At 37.3% G+C, this 14,768-nt stretch overlaps 1 long non-coding RNA gene and 1 pseudogene across 2 annotated transcripts; both read left to right on the plus strand.

The window, feature by feature from the left end:
• Positions 1-2,329: 2,329 nt before the first annotated feature.
• Positions 2,330-5,480, plus strand: LOC138814325 (catalase pseudogene; annotated as a pseudogene). Its single transcript, XR_011367924.1, has 2 exons — positions 2,330-2,347; positions 3,952-5,480. The product of XR_011367924.1 is annotated as a catalase pseudogene (transcript).
• Positions 5,481-9,280: 3,800 nt separating this feature from the next.
• Positions 9,281-14,768, plus strand: LOC138813558 (uncharacterized). Its single transcript, XR_011367846.1, has 3 exons — positions 9,281-9,361; positions 11,726-11,842; positions 14,387-14,768. It is a non-coding gene; the product is annotated as an uncharacterized lncRNA (long non-coding RNA).

Genomic DNA, 14,768 nt, shown 5'->3' on the forward strand with positions numbered 1-14,768 from the left:
TAAATATGTTGTAGATGTCTATTAAGTCCATTCAGTCTATGATTCCATTTAATTCAAAGGGTTTTTTAATTAAATTTTTGTTTGAATGATCTATCTTTTGCTCAGAGTGGGGTGTTGAATTCCCTCAGTATTATTGTGCCAAGGTCTATCAGCAGATATAAGTCCAGAAGTGTTTGCTTAATGAATTCAGTATATTGCTATTTGATAAATATATGCTAGTAACTGTAATTTTTTCTTTTTTAAATATGTAATGCTTGTCTTTTCTGAATGATTTTTAACATGACATCTATTTCATCATATGTAAGTATAGCTATTCTTGTCTGCTTTTGGGGTCCATTTATTTGAAAGATCTTTCCACTCATTAATCCTAATCCTGTGAACATCCTTGTCAGTGAAATATATTTCATTTAGACAACAAATTGTTGGATCTTTTCTTTCTCTATAAACTGTTGTGTTTTGTTGTTTTGTTTTTGCTGGTCCTGGGGCTTAAGCTCAGGACATGAGTGTTGTCCCTGACCTTCTTTACTCAAGGCTAGTGCTCTCCCACTTGAGCTACAGCACCACTTCTGACTTTTTCTGAGTAATTTATGGGGAATCATAGTCAGACTTTCCTGCCTGGGCTGGCCTCAAACCATGATCCTCAGATTTCAGCTTCCTGAGTAGTTAGGATTACAGGCACAGAGCCACTAGGGGCCAGTCTGTATAAATTATTATAATTAAACTAGTTATTGTTATTATAAAAGCAAAGTACAAAGGGGTTACAGTTACATAAGTCAGGTAAAATGTATATTTCTTTCTTTGGACAATGTCACTCTTTCCGTCACTCTCAGTTTTTCCCTCCATCCCCACCTGCAAGTTGTATAGTTCATTTTCAACATAGTGCCTAGTGAGTATCATATTCACCCTCCTTCCTTCCATTTCTGTGTCCCCTCCCCCATAACCTAGATCTTGTTTTTTTATGTTGAATGTTTTAATTGAAGAGTTAAAACCATGAACATTCAATATTAATATTTAGAGGTGTACCGTATTTGCTGTCATTGTGTTGTTTTTGTGTTACTTGTCTTTTCCCTTTTTTTTGCTTTGTTGATCTACTTTTCTAGTAGAGTTTATTCTTTCTGGCATTTTCTGCTATTAATTTTCTTCCGCTGTAAGTAGGATTCCCTTAAGTCTCTTTTGTGGTGGTTGTTTAGTAGTAATAAATTCCTTTAGCTTTTGTTTATTGTTGAAGGTTTTTATTTCTCCATCAATTTTATTAGCTAGTTAGCTGGATAAAGCAGTCTAGACTGGCAAGTATTATCATTCAGAGCTTGAATGAAAATTCAATCAACATTCAGTCTTGAAAAAAAACACTGGAAAGACATTCAATCTTTGCATGCCTTCCTTGCCTTTAGTTTCTGTTAAGAAATCTGCAATTATTCTAATGGGTTTGACATTGGAAGTTACTTGTTTCCTTTCTTAGTCAGCATTCAATAGTCTTTCTTTGTTATGCAGATTGATGTGTCTTGGGTTGTTTCTATTCTTAATGTGCTTGTATGGAGTTCTGTATACCTCTGTCACATGGATGAGACTTTTTTTTTTTTGAGGAATTTGTTTTCTATATCTTTGGCTCTTTGATTCAACACCTCTGTTTTATCTTCAACCTTTGCAGCCTTATTTTAACTTCTTCCATTCCATTAACCAGATTTTCAATTGAGTTTTTAGTTGAGGAATTGAGCTCTTCATTCTCAGGATTTCACTTTGTTTTTTTCCCCAAGGTTTTCATCTCTTTATTAATTTCTTCTCTCATATCTTTATTTCCTTCTTTATTTTATTCAGCTGTTTGTATCTCGTTTGTTTGATTTCCCTGGTTTGTTCTATTCTCTTGGTGTTTGTTGTAATTTTCTTTGAATTCTTCCAAATTTTTAAGCGTCTGTTCTTTGTTTTCATTAGCTAATCTTATCATAGTGGACCCATTCTTTAGACTTTTTCCTTCTTTACTCTCACTTGAGTCCTTCTTTGTTCACACCTGGGTCCAGGATTTACTCAGATTTCAATTTCCTTTGCACTTTCTGTTGGTAGTTTCCCACTGTTTTGGTAAAATGGGGTGATGATTGAGTGATGATATAGGGGTTGGCAAACTAATAAATATTTGATTATGGTGTTTGAGATACTATGTGTGAAGACACTTGGGTTCATAAGCTATTACAGAAGATAAACCACTGTTTGTATAGTTCTTATGCAGGCCCAAAGAAATCTTAATGAAGAGGAATAAATCTGAAGGCAGTAAAATAAAGTTGACATTAGCTATATTGCAAAGCTCTGGAAATAAAATCAGTATGGTACTAGCACGATGGGTATAGACACAGACGTATGAAACACAATAAAGAGCTCAGAAATAACCCACACATAGGTCAACTAATTGATAATGGCACCAAGAAAAAAACGAAGGGAAAGGAAATTCTCTTCAACAAATGGTGCTTGGAAAACTGCATATACACATACAAAAAGAATTAAATTGGACCTTTGTTTTATGCTATATACAATTATTAACTTAAAATGGATTAATTAGTTAAATGGTCCGATCTGAAACCAGCAATCCTAATGTAAGAGTTCTGGTTGGAAGTAAGGAGTGGGATGTCCAAAGTCCTCAGATGGGTCTAATGTGCATTCAGAGTTGAGAACCTATCTGACTTAGTAGAACAAATATTGTATTCCCTACAACATTTATTATTCCATTGCATTCCCCATCAACAATTCTTTTCTTCTTTCTAAATTATACCTACTTTTTGAAATCCAATGAGATTTCAAATCCAACAGTATTTGCAGGATCTTTTCTTTATCACCCAATAATGAATAGTACACTCTTATGGCATGTTCTTTGTTTGCACTTATTTGGTACTTAGCATACAACTTTTATATTTGTGTGTTTATCCTGGCTTTTTAATAGGATTCTAAGGTACAGAGGGCAGGAGCTACATTTTACAACTGTTTTTCCATATAAATTGCCAATGGCTAATGACCTAATGTTCCACTTGTGTGTTTTATGGTTGTTGATGATGATAATACTGTAGCAGACATCATTAGTACTCTGACTTACCTCCTTGGATTTCTTTTTTTTTTTTTTTTTGGTGGGAATGCTCTGAAGATTCTGGAACTCACCACACACACACACACACACACACACACACTCACTCACTCACTCACTCAGAGATTAAGTACCTGGGAAATAAGCCTGTCCCATCTTAACTAAATGACTTGACTACAAGTAACATATATATATATATATATATATATTTTTTTTTTTTTTTTTTGGGGGGTCCGGTCATGGGGCCTGAACTCTGGGCCTGGGTGCTGTCCCTCAGCTCTTCAGCTCAAGGCTAGAGCTCTACCACTTGAACCACAACACCACTTCTGGCTTTTTTCTTTTTGCTTATGTGGTACTGATGAATCAAACCCAGGGCCTCATGCATGCAAGGCAAGTGCTCTACCACTGAGCCACCTTCCCAGTCCAGGTAAAATATTCTTTAGCTCTCTTAACCTCTGATTGGGACAACTCTGTCTCCTGTTTCCCCTCTGAGCCTCAGTGAAGTTGGAAAATGCACCCTTGCTTTGGCTCTTTTCCTTCTTTGTTCCATCCTACCACTCCCTTATTGGCTCTTCCAAGGAACACATCCTAAATAGTTTTCAGGCTAATCATCCTCAAAAGTTTTGTAGGGGGGTGGGGGGAAGATGTTAACCCACTAGATTAGCTATGATGTGAATATTTGAGTGTGTCCCCTTAAGATTCGCCTTCCAGGCAAAGGAAGGGTATCACTGTCCAAAAAAAAAATGTACTTATTACATGACTTATAAAGTTGAATGTACCTTATGTATATTACTTTTATAATAGCAATTAAAAATTTAAAAAGAAAACCTAACAAAAAAAAAACAAAAATTGGACTTAAGAAACATTAAAAACAGATTTATGTTCAGAATGTGGTTTTCACTGATGAAATGGCGCATTTCGATACAGAATTCCTGAGAGAGTCGTGCATGCTAAAGGAGCAGTTGCCTTTGGCTACTTTGAGGTCACACATGACATCACCAGATACTACAAGGCCAAGGTGTTTGAGCATATTGGGAAGAGGACTCCCATTGCTGTTCTATTTTCAACAGTTGCTGGAGAGTCTGGCTCAGCTGACACAGTTTGTGACCCTCGTGGCTTTGCACTGAAGTTTTATACTGAGGATGGGAACTGGGATCTTGTTGGAAATAACACCCCCATTTTCTTCATCAGGCATGCCATCTTGTTTCCATCCTTCATTCATAGCCAGAAGAGACATTCTCAGACATATCTGACGGATCCTGACATGGTCTGGGATTTCTGGAGCCTATGCGCTGAGTCTTTGCATCAGGTTTCTTTCTTGTTCAGTGACCAACGGATTCCAGATGGACTTCAGCACATGAATGGACATGGATCACATACTTTCAAGCTGGTTAATGTCAATGGAGAGGCAGTTTACTGCAAATTCTATTACAAGACTGACCAGGGCATTAAAAATCCTCTCTGTTGAAGATGCAGCAAGACTTTCCCAGGAAGATCCTGACTCTGGCCTTCGAGATCTTTTCAATGCCATTGCTAAAGGCAACTAGCTCTCCTGGACTTTCTAAATTCAGGTTATGACCTTTAAGCAGGCAGAAACTTTTCCATTTAATCCATTTGATCTCACCATTACTATCCTCCTATCCCAGTTGGCAAACTCGTCTTAAACTGAAATCCAGTTAATTACTTTGCTGTGGTGGAGCAGATAGCATTTGATCCAAGCAACATGCCACCTGGAATTGAGCCCAGCCCTGACAAAATGCTGCAGGGTGGCCTGTTTTCCTATCCTGACACATCACCCCCTGGAACCCAACTGTTTTCAGATACCTGTGAGCTATCCCTACCATGCTAGAGTCATCAACTACCAGCGTGATGGCCCCATGTGCATGTATGACAATCAGGGTGGTGCTCCAAACGACTACCCCAACAGCTTCAGTGCCCCTCAGGAGCAGTGCTCGGTTCTGGAGCACAACACCCAGTGCTCTATGGATGTGAAGCACTTCAACAGTGCCAACGAAGATAATGTCACTCAGGTGAGGGCTTTCTATACAAAAGTGTTAAGTGAGGAGGAGAGGAAGTGCCTGTGTGAGAACATTGCTGGTCATCTGAAAGATGCACAACTTTTCATCCAGAAGAAAGTGGTGAAGAACTTCACTGATGTCCACCCTGACTATGGGGCCCGAATCCAGGTTCTTTTGGACAAGTACAACACTGAGAAGTCTAAGAACGCCATTCACACCTATACACAGGCAGGTCTCACTTGGCTGCAAAGGAGAAATCTAACTGTGAGCTCTGGGCCTCCTCCCTGGCAGAGCCCTGCCTGGGAAAAGCACAACTTTCACCTGTCATCCGATCACCACTGGTTGGAAGGTTCTCCAGTGTTAAGATGCACACCCAAAAGCTAATGTCTTTAAAATGATAATCCAGGTTTCTCTAGCAATAATGCAGCAATGGCTTTTAATGCTGTTTCCCTAGGGGAAAAATAAAGGTTAGGGATTACAGATCATTTAACTGAAACATGTAGTTGCACATGGAAGTTGGTTGGATTATTCATTTAAAATGACTAGTGGGAAAGTTCCTAGTCAGATATGATTTTATTTGATTAAAAAACTAGGTGAAATCAGTAAGTCTACCTATCACCTCATGCCTATTATATAAAAATTATATAAAAAGATAAAAATGATCCATTCAAAAATTTTTATTTTTCTAAGTTCCTTACAGGAAAAACACTGTATCCATCAGTGTCTGCAGGAAAAAAAACTCAGACCAACACAGTTTGATGTTTATTTCTATTTGTAATGATCAGATTTTTTTTCTCATTTGAAATTGCATTTATGCTAATAGCATCCATCTCCATTTTTACAATAAAATAATCTGTATGTAAGAAAAAAGAAAGATTTATGTTCTGGGAAGTTGGTCCCCAATTTGATAACATTGAAGTGGAAGAAAGTTTAAGAAGTAGAATGTGGTAGAAGTAATTAGGTCTTAGAGGCACTGTCCTTTCTCAGATGGTATTATTGCTGGTCTAGCAGAATGTACTGGTTTTTCAGAACAGATTGTTATAAAACAAGGACAACTTGTATGTGTAGACTCTGCTGTTTATGGCTGGTTATGTGTAGATTCTGCTGTTTATGGCTGGTTCTTTTTCTTTTTCTGTGTTAGTTTTGTATCACTATAACAAAGTACACAACATATTCGACTTATAAGGAACATGTTTTATTTAGTCTTAGATTTAAAGGCCCTAGTCCATGACTGGTTTGCTATGACAAAGCAGCACATAATGACAAGTATGTGTGGCAAACTACACTACTCTTTACATAGTCAGGAAATAAAAGCATTTAAAAAGGATGAAGATCTTATAATCTTCTCTGAGGGCATGCCTCTGATGACCCAGGGACTACGTGCAAGGCCTTATCTCTTAATCTTCTGCCTCCCAATAATACTATCCTCTAACCAAGTCTTTAGCTCATATCTCTCTAGAGGATATTCAAGATCCAAACCATCACATCCTGCCAAGGTGGGCCACCCCATATTGAACATTCAGCCTCCAAACATGTGAACGCAGCAAACTACTTTTCTTTTAAATACTAATCATCAGCTATTATATTGGACAACACAAAACAGATGAATGCACCAACCTGTGACATATAATTATTATAGTATGAGAATAACAGGAAGAGCTTTTAGTTATTGAATGTTTTATGTATATGTCATTTTGTTCCCAAGATTAGGCACAAAGGTACTATGATTATGCTCAATTTATAGATAAGGAGACCCAGGCATATAGGGCATAAGTAACTTGCTCAAAGTCATGCAAATAACAAAGGAAAAACTGAAAAAATGAAGAGTAAAAAATACATACAAGGAAAGCACAGTAGGGGGTCAATTGAAATAAAAAGTAAATGTAAACCAAATTATAGGCTAGTTTGAAAAAAACATGAAACTGACATTCATATACTGTCTCTTTTCTTTCTTGACAAAATGATTTTTTAATTGCAGTAAGAAATTTATAGACCTTGATTATACAACCAATTTATAGTTCAGATCACTGTTTCCAGTTGATTCCCAGAAAATCTACCTATTTTTGTTTATTTTTATTAGCATATAGTTATACAAGGGGTTTCCATTGTGACGTTTCCATAAATGTATACAATGTATCTGATCAAACTTACCAGATGATCACTTTGCCATAACTCTTTAATACTTCCAAAGGATTTTTACCAGGGTTTATTGTTCAAATTTCATATGTGGAAATAAACTGGGGGGAGGGGTGTGTGAGTGGGGGGGGATTGGAAGGGTTGGGAAGGGGAAACAAAGGAGGAGGCAACTGCTTAATAAGAAATGTACTCATTACCTTGCCCATGTAATTGTAACCCCTCTGTACATTTACCCTCTCCATTCCCCCTACCCTTTCGATTATATCACAACCCAACAGAGCCTGTTTTTCTTTCCTGTCATCAGTTCTTAGTTTATAGTAATTACACCAATGTTATCATGATATTTCAGGTGTGCATGTTTTATATTTTAATAATAATGCTTTCTTTTCACTTCCTGCTCTCTTTTATTTTCCATCTTCTACTTCATACTTCCCCCACAGTACTTTCTTCATAGTATTAATGCTTTATTCCTCAAAGTAAAAACTATATTTGGGCAACTGATAATTTATATACACTACAGATTAAATTTGTATATTTTTACTTGCCTAGAAAGCTATAGTAGTTTACAGAACAGGTTCTAATTGAAAACACTTCCTATTAGAAATGATTTATGAAGTGCTCTGTGTGTAAATGGAGAACTTTTGCATAGTAGCTTTATTTTAAGGAAATTATAAACTTAGATCTCTATCTCTGTCAGTATCTCTTTCAGACAACATCTCACTATGTAGCTTAGGCTGGCCTTGAACTTATTATGTACCCCTGACTGACCTTAGACTAAGGTTTCAGCCTCCTGGATAGTGAAGATTAACAGTACAAGTCACCACACCTGGCAATTTGTATGTTCTTACATTTAATGTTTGAATTTTATAGCAATTAAATCAGACTATCTATCTATCTATCTATCTATCTATCTATCTATCTATCTATCTATCTATCTATCTATCTACTATCTACCTAGAGTGTTCTATAGGAAGAAAGAAAATACAGATCAGAGCTCTTTGACCCTGAAATCCAAAATTGAGTAATGTATCAGGCTTTCCATTGACTTGTGGAATCCTGTGCAAGTTACACAAGATCACTTGGCTTTAGTTTTCTAAATAGGAATTTTCCAAGATGATAGGGTTGTTCTAAGGGTTAAAAGGTTGTACTTAAAGGGTTTAGTGCTAAACACTAAATGTTTAGGAAATTATGTCTAATATTAATGATAGTGGTAATAATTTCCCAAGGAGTTTTGATGAGTCTAGCCTAGAACAGTTAGAATCAGTGACACTTTTCCTGAAGTGACACTTTTCCTCATTCACAAAAAATAACACACCAAATAGCAGTTCTTGACAGTATAATGTTTTAAATTTAGGACCTTAGAGCTAGGCAGATGCTCTACCACTTGAGCCATGTCATCAGCCCTAGATGTAACTGGCTGAACTGTACAACATAATTTTTGTTCTTTTCCCCTTGATTTTCCCATTTGCTAGTTCTGTACTTCCAGCTTTTATGGTTTTTTGTTTTGTTTTGTTTTCTTTTCTTTTCTTTTTTTTTTTTGGGTCCGGTTGTGGGGCCTGAACTCTGGACCTGGGCACTGTCCCTCAGCTCTTCAGCTCAAGGCTAGCACTCTACCACTTTAGCCACAGTGCCACTTCCGGCTTTTTTCTTTTTTCTTATGTGGTGCTGAGGAATAGAACCCAGGGCAAGGCAAGCGCTCTACCACTGAGCCACCTTCCCAGCCCTAGCTTTATGTTTTTGTACCCTATTCTTCCTATTCCTAGTCCGGTTCACTTTAGTCTCTTCCAGATGTTTAAGACTGGGCCCTGGTGGCACTGGTGAACTTCTCTGCCCTTTGCTCCATGACTACTCTGGTAACAATCGATAATACTTTCTGAGCTCATGTGATACGCCATGTCCCACTTGCTTCTCTGAATCAGCTAAGATATCTGCCATGTGATAGATACTTATAAACATTTCAACTGACATTGACCTTCATGTGAACTTGTCCAACCTTGTTGTGACATCTTTTTTAGTGCAATGGATATGCTTTAATCGTTAACTCCTTTGCCAAGGCAGTTGTTTTTTTTAAAGTAAGTCTGAGTACAACCTGATAATTCTTGGCCTCTACTTAATGCACACAGGGCAGAGAGAACTACTTTTGGTAAGTAAAAGCCAGGGAAGGTAAGGAGTTTCTGTGATATTACTGAAGCTAGTTGAGACAGGATTCTCTGTGCATCATGCTTCTGGAGAAAATTTTAATCATTGAAATGGAAAACTAACTTGGGTTGAATATTATGTGATTTAATAGTGCTAAATGTCAGATCCTGCCATAAACAGAGATAAATTACACTTGTCAGTTTACCTCTTTAAATCATGTATTCAGTATTTATTTTGTGCCTACTGCAGATACTGAGGCAGGCCCTGGAAATATTTCTAGAGGAATTGTATTAGAGGTTTGTCATATGGATGTCATAGCCTAGTGTAGTATAGTTCTCAGTCCCAATTGCACATTAGAATGATCTAAGTGTTGTTTTTTTAAAACCTCCAATTAAATCTGGATGCATCAATATCTTTTTATAGATGCTTAGAATTATAATGTGTACCTACAATTGAGTACCATTAGGCTATTGGACATTAAGGATATTGGAGTAGGGCTGTGAATATATGATAATCATTTGGAGAGTTTATGTGTATATGTGTTTAGACATATGTGTCATGTTTGTTTTTGGACTCTTTTTTCTTTCCTCTTCTCAAGTAAGTAAAAAATAGAAAGGCAATTTTATTGCCAGCCATTAAAAGTCACACAGAAGGAAAACGCAGCCAAGGCCAAGGTCAGTGAATCATCTGAAAGAGAATGATGACTCTCAAAAGTATTAATCAGGCCAAGGTTGGTAGAGTAAAATTTTCCAAATAAATGGCTCAAACTCAGGCTGGACTTTCCAAACTCTTGTTCTATCTTTCCTCTTCCATGTTCTTCCTTTACATTGGAATATTTTCCTGTCATCCAATCACTGACCAGATTCTGAGTCTAGGGAGTTTAACTCAAGACAGTTGGTATACAGAGAAATGCAGGAGACAAGAGTTGGACCATATTCTGGAGAGCTGACATGAGGATCATGATGGCATTGCAATGGTCCCTGGTAGCAGTAGCAGTAAATGCAGCCTTTGAACCTACATGTTCCCTTAAGCCAATAGGGCTGCAGAAATGGTCTTCTTCCCTTGCTAGAAGATAATGCTTTCCTTTCATTGTGCTATCTCTCAGACATGGCTCATTCCTCGGATTTATGTGGTGTTAGAAGCTTTGTCTTCAGTGTGGCAATGTGGGAAATGGTGAGCCCTTTAAGAGAGGAGGCCAGCTGGAAAGTCGTCATCATGGGTGGGTGGTGGTGGTGCTATTTTATGAAGGGAATAATGATTTCCTGAAGTGAGTTCTTGAGTGATTTTTAAAAAATAAAAACCTGAGCTTGACCCCTGAACCTCTGTCAGTTTCCAGATATCTTTCACCCACATGCATCTCTGTTGGCATGATGCTATCCACCATTAGTCCTTCACCAGAGATAAAATGAATGGGACACTATCTACTCTTGGGCTTTAAGTCTGTGATAGAAATAAACCGCATTAGTAAAGTTAGAGAATTTTAGCTATCTTATTAAAGAAAAAATGGGGTAATATACTTTGGGATGCCAAAGTATCAAATAAAGATAACTTTACACAATTTTTATTATAAAGGTGATGGAAGAAAACTTTTTTTTTTTGTCAGTCGTGGGGCTTGAACTCTAGACCTGGGTATCTTGAGCTCTTCAGCTCAAGACTAGCATGCTACCACTTGAGCCAAAGTGCCACTTCCAGCCTCTTTTTTTTTTTTTTTTTTTTTACTGCTTATGTGGTGCTGAGGAATTGAACCCAGGACCACATGCATGCGAGGCAAGCACTCTACCGCGGAGCCACCTTCCCAGCCCCAGAAGAAAACTTTTGTAAGACAATGTTTTCATTCTTCCATTTCCAAATTTACGATACCAGACAAAGACTGGGGTCACATTTCGCTATGACTCGGTTGTAGTTGCACTTGCTATGCTGAGTGGAAGTAAAATGTATTATTGAACCTAGATAACATACATTAGCAAAAGGAGAGACAAGGTCTAGGAATGAATTATGACAGTGCTGAACCAAGGTGGGTAGAACATAAGGCTGGGTTAGGGATCAACTGACAGATGGGTCCATGCTTTAATAGTACAGGAATTAATCCTCTGTAAAGGATGCTATGGAGGTTGGAAAAAAAATACATTAAATGAAGTCAGAATTACTATGGCAGCCCGAGAGGAGAGTATCGGTTATAGGTTAGATTTTAAATGTCCCTCAAGGGACATGTATTAAAAGTTTAGCCATCCGTTTGTGAGGTACTACTGAGATGTGATGGAATCTTTAGAGGATGAGGCACAGCAGAAGGTTATTCAGTCATTGGGGTGTGGCTATGTAGGGGATAATGCCATTTTGGCTCCTTTCTTTCTCTTTCTCCGCCTTCCAGCTGCCATGAAGTCAACAGCTTCCTCTGCCATGTGTTCCCCACCATGCTGTGCTGTCTCACCACAGTTTCAAAGACAACAAACAGGTCCAAGTTATCATGGATGAAACATCTAAAACAGTGAGCCAAAACTAGTCTTTCCTTATTAAGTTGAATACCTCAGGTATTTTGTGACAGAAATAGAAGACTAACACAGGATCAAAACTCTCAGCAAGAGATGGGTGCCAGTGGCTCACGTCTTTTAATTCTAGCTACTCAGGAGGCTGCGATCTGAGGATCATAGTTCAAAGCCCAGGCAGAAAAGTCCATGAGACTACTGTTTCCAATTAACCACCAAAAATCAAGAAGTGTATATCTTATAAAATTAAGAAGAGTGAGGGAAGAGATGAGTAGGGGAGAGATGGGAAAGAATGTTGAAGGATTATGTTGATCAAGATGTATTTTAATTCATAAACAGCTTTGTTAAGTGGTAACTCCTTTGCACAACTACTTAAAGATAATAAAAGTAAAAGTAAAAGTAAAAAAAAAAGTAAGCGTAGCTGTGGAAAACCTGATAGAACATTAGCCTTGATTAAAAAGGCACAGGGACAGTGCTCAGGTCCTGAGTTCATAGGTTCAAGCCCTAGAACTGGCACAAAAAACAATAACAAACAATAAAAACATTCAGAAAAACACAGGTCAGAATGGATTTCCAGATATGACCAGAAACTACACCAGGGATTATATTTCTTAGGAAGTCCTAAGCACACTAAGGCAGAATGAAATTTATAGGTCAAAGTGATTCTAGCAACACCATGAAGCTGTCCTCTACAGCTAAGGCTGATTATTATCGAAGATGATTATTATCAGAAATGCTGTCATAGATCCAAGCTTCCTGGTAGTAAAGGGGACTACAGCATTCTAGAATGTCAGGATCTAGGTGAGAGCAATTATTTATCAGAGGCACTTAACTACTAGTACCACTTAATTACTGTAATGAGAAGCCAGATCATAATGTTAGTTAAGAGGCCCAACCTTTGGTAAGAAGACTAACAGGATTCAGGGCTTCTAGGAATATGACAGATGGGTAACCAGAAAGAACTGTGCACTATATATATATATATATATATATATATATATATATATATATATATATATATATACACACACACACACACACACACACACACACACACACACACACACACACACACATATATATATAAATGCAGAGTAACTGACCATTAAAAATCATGATTTAGCAGAAAGCTAAATAGAAATTTATGACCCCTTGTCAAGTTTCCAGATCTGGAATCATTTCCCAGATTCAGAAGCAATGTATTAAAAGTGAAGCTTAATTTTTATGAACAAAGACTGAACAAGAGCCAGGTAATAACTGGAGTTCTGGCCCAGATTCATATAAAGAAAATCCACTGAGTTTGTGTACCCAACTGATGATTATTTCCCCACAGAATGGAGATACTTAGCAGTTGAAAGATTCCTCATCACATTGATGTATTGGACAATGGATCAAAGTTTATTTCAATGTGAAAGTCCAAGTCCAAGTCCTCAAACTTCTCTTCCACTAAAATTGTAGATCAAGAACAGTATTTCAGGCTAGAGTGGAAGATCAATACCACTCTCAAAGACATAAAGAATATAGGCCTAGTAGTCCTTATTATAACCCTATTTAAGTTATCTAGGTGGATTTAGATGTATGACTACTACAAACATAGCCAAAATGTTAGGTCTCTTGAAGCTGCATTGATTGATTCTGTATCTTTATTAGAGCACATTAATACATCCTTGGTAGATATATATAGCCATTGATTTGCAAATGTGCTCTTGTTCCTTTTTTTACCCCAACCCACATTTTTTGAGATATTTATAGTAGCTTATCAACAATAGATCCAAACAGAAAACATTCCAAATATCCATCACAGTATAACTGGCAATTATGGAATACAATGAAATTCTATACAATGACAATAAACAAAATGAAAAATAAGCAATGAAAATAAAATAGACATAATGTTGAATGGAAGAATCAAGACATGAAAGAATACATTATGTATTATGTCAGTACAGTTTTATGATGTGCAAAATCATGTAAAAATAAGCTATAATGATATCTGATTGTAGTGTTTAATACTGGAGGGTATTGATTGGGTTAACAGTATGACTTGAGGTTTCCTATGATGCTGAAATTGTTCTATGTCCTTATTGATGGTAGTATGTCACTTTAAAAACCTACTCAGGAGGCTGAGATTTGAGGATCAGGGTTCAAAGCCAGCCCGGGCAGGAAAGTCTGTGAGACTCTTACCTCCAATAAACCACTAGAAAACCAGAAGTGGCACCTTGGCTCAAGTGGTAGTGCGCTAGCCTTGAGCTGAAGAGCTGAGGGATAGCGCCCAAGCCCAGAGTTCAAGCCCCATGACTGACAAAAAAAAAAAATAGGCAAATTTGGGTGTAAGTTATATATCCAAAAGAAGTTAAAAAGAAAAAATAGGTTAAAATTGCAAATTTCTCAGGTGTACACATTTGTGGGAGTGGGATTTAAGGTGTGTTCCTTTCTATATTCACCAGGAAGAAAGTAAGAAGCAGTTTGTACCCAATGGCATGTACATGATGTTCCATTCCCTGGGCAATGTTAACTATTCTGACCTCTGTCTTAATAATCCACAGGGCCTCAAATCACCTGGATGTCCAGCAGAATATTTCATTGGTATGCTATATTGATGCCATCATGTTCGTTAGACCCCAAGACCCAGAGTTGTCAAGTACTCATATACTGTAGAAAATAGGAAATAAAGCTTCCAAGACCTAGGAGTCTGACACATAAATGAAGTTTCTAAGGGTTTTTTAAGAGCTTAAGAGTTCTGAAACATCCTTTTCAAAGTATAAGACAATTTCTTTTACCTTGCATTCCTACCACTAAGAAGAAAAGGAGAATGCTTGGCAGGACTGGAAACAATTGGCCTTTAGTAAATTATTGGCTTTAATAACTTAGAAAGTGATTGGCTTTTAGTAAAGCCCAGGACCATAAAGGATTCTGTAGTAAGTAGAT

Source organism: Dipodomys merriami, unplaced genomic scaffold (genome assembly GCF_024711535.1).
Source record: "Dipodomys merriami isolate MVZ:Mamm:240054 unplaced genomic scaffold, mDipMer1.0.p SCAF_6, whole genome shotgun sequence".
In the NCBI taxonomy this organism is placed as follows: domain Eukaryota; kingdom Metazoa; phylum Chordata; class Mammalia; order Rodentia; family Heteromyidae; genus Dipodomys; species Dipodomys merriami.